Raw genomic sequence first — 2,487 nt, forward strand, 5'->3', positions numbered from 1 at the left:
TCTCTTTTGATATAATTCTTTTTCGATCCTAAAGAGTAAACAGGAGCTTTCAGGGAACAGCTTTTTTTCTTTCAATAGTACCTTTGCGTAAATATACATGTACGACTCGTTTCTGTTCTGTCAATGTGACTTTAACAAAAATGTTTTCTGATCAAGCATTGACTGTATTTTATCTATTCATATCATTTCAGTTACATATCGTTTTTTGGTGTATATAATGTTGAAATCTGATTACGTTTTCTTGTCAATTCCCAGTCATAGTTTTTCCTTGACTGAAATATCCTGGTTTGGGTATTGGTTTATATTTAACCTTAATAAACTGAATAGTAGAAACATGAATTTCTGTGTTTTTAATTATAAATGTTCCACTTATACATTTCCAAACTGGCTATTTTATGATAACCTCATTGTAGTAAGATGTTACACGAAATAATTGCCAGTATCCCTTTGTTTATAATAGGTACATTTGGCAGTATCGTTCAAACCGTTATTCAAAACAAGCAAGTGCATTGCATATCAGAGTGATGATGTTTTGTTTTGTTTGTCTGTTGTTTAACGCCGCACTCAGCAATGATGCAGCTATGTGACGGCGGTCTGTAAATAATCGTATCTGGACCGGACAATTCAGTAATTAACTTCTTTGAGAGGCATTTAAAAGTTGGAGTACCAAGTAAGGGTAAGAAGTATCGATGAGCAACGTCTTTATAATAATTAGGGCGACGTTTCGGAGTAGGTTCCAACACCGTTATCAATCACTTGCTTGATCACGGTGTTATAGCCTTCTCCGAAACGTCGCTCCTAATTATAATCAAGAAGTTGTTCATCCATAAATCTTATCCTTACTTTATCCAGCGATTGACATCATGAGCATCGATCCACGCAATTGGGATACAATGTCTTGCCTCAACCGAGTGAGCGAGCCTGACCACCCGATCCCGTTAGTCGCCTCTTACAACAAATATAGTCGTCTTCTACTACAAGCATGGGTAGCTGAAGAACAAATCTTTCCCGGATCTTCCCGGGTCACCTCATAGTCGACATTATATTCTGTACGCCAACATCATTCCTAACCGACCGCCTCCGTGGTCTAGTGGTAGAGCGTCCGCCCGCAGAGCGGAAGGGCCGGGGTTCGATCCCCGGTCGCGTCATACCAAAAGACGTTAAAAGATGGTACTTGTTGTTACCCTGTCTGGCGCTCGGCATTAAGGGGCTAAAACAAGGACTGGTCGGCTCGGAGTCAGTATACTGTGTCTGAGTGGGGTATTCATGTTAAACTGCGGCATGGTATCTCAGTGGGCTAGCACTATAAATCGGCATCAGTCCGGATTAGTACAAGCAGCCACACATACACACACACGTGCATGCACGTCGCTATATAAGTGCAATAATCTTGGACGCGACGTTAAACCCCATTTCACCTCACCACCTCATTCCTAACCAGTTTTGAATAATATTTCTATGGATATATTCTCCCATTGTAACATGATGTAGAGGCTAAAATCAGATTCACACATCACCAATATGTATTCGTTTCTTCATTGAAGAATTTAAATATCTATTTAGATTTTATTTGTTTTAAACAGATGTGTCTTTTTATCTGGCAACTGGATATGTGAAGCCCTTATAGTCAGACACATCTGGTTCTACTACTGGGATGCAAGATCATTCTCAAACCGAATATTGACATCATTTGGGGAACACACAGATGGGCGTGGAGTGGAGAGGGATGGAGCAGGCTTAGTCCCTCTTTCTGAAGCATATCAAATATGTATATTGATGTATACAAAAACATATTAAATAGTTTGGTGACACGTTTTTTTCAAGAAAACTGACAGTTAATTGACTAAGTTTTGCTAATAAACGGATATTGTTTTTCGAATTATTTGCAATGATTGTTTTTTGGTATTTTAAGGGCACCCACTTCCTAAAAAAAACCTGGCACCAATCCTGTATCCGCAATTGTCCAGCTACGCCGGTGTCCGTGCGGTGAAAATGTTACTCAATAATATGACCCCAGCGATCGAAAACAAGGATTACGGAGTAACCTCCCTTATATATAACTTGTGTCGAGTTACCGAAAGACTAGCTCCCTGCGGCCCCCCCCCCCCCCCCCCCCCCCCCCCCCCCCACACACACACACACACACAGACCCCACCACACCCACCAACGCATACTCCCCACACCCTCCCCCTCCTCACACACACACACACACCTTTCGTGTAATCTAGCAAACGCCTCATCCTGCGTTATTCACTTCATGGCGCAGGTAGCATACTGTTCTCGGGGTAGCATGCACGGGCAATTATAAAGCTAAGGTCTAGATATAACATTCGATAAAAACGAATCCACATAATGCGAGTACCATGGTCAGCATTTTTACAAGGTCGTCTTTTATCTCTGGTTTCTACGAAAGTGGGGATAAAACCCAACACCTATGTCTACTCGAGTCATGGCTATTTATAGGCCATCACGTGACCTTTGGGAAAT

Source organism: Haliotis rufescens, unplaced genomic scaffold (genome assembly GCF_023055435.1).
Source record: "Haliotis rufescens isolate VD_foot unplaced genomic scaffold, xgHalRufe1.0.p SCAF_9, whole genome shotgun sequence".
In the NCBI taxonomy this organism is placed as follows: Eukaryota; Metazoa; Mollusca; class Gastropoda; order Lepetellida; family Haliotidae; genus Haliotis; species Haliotis rufescens.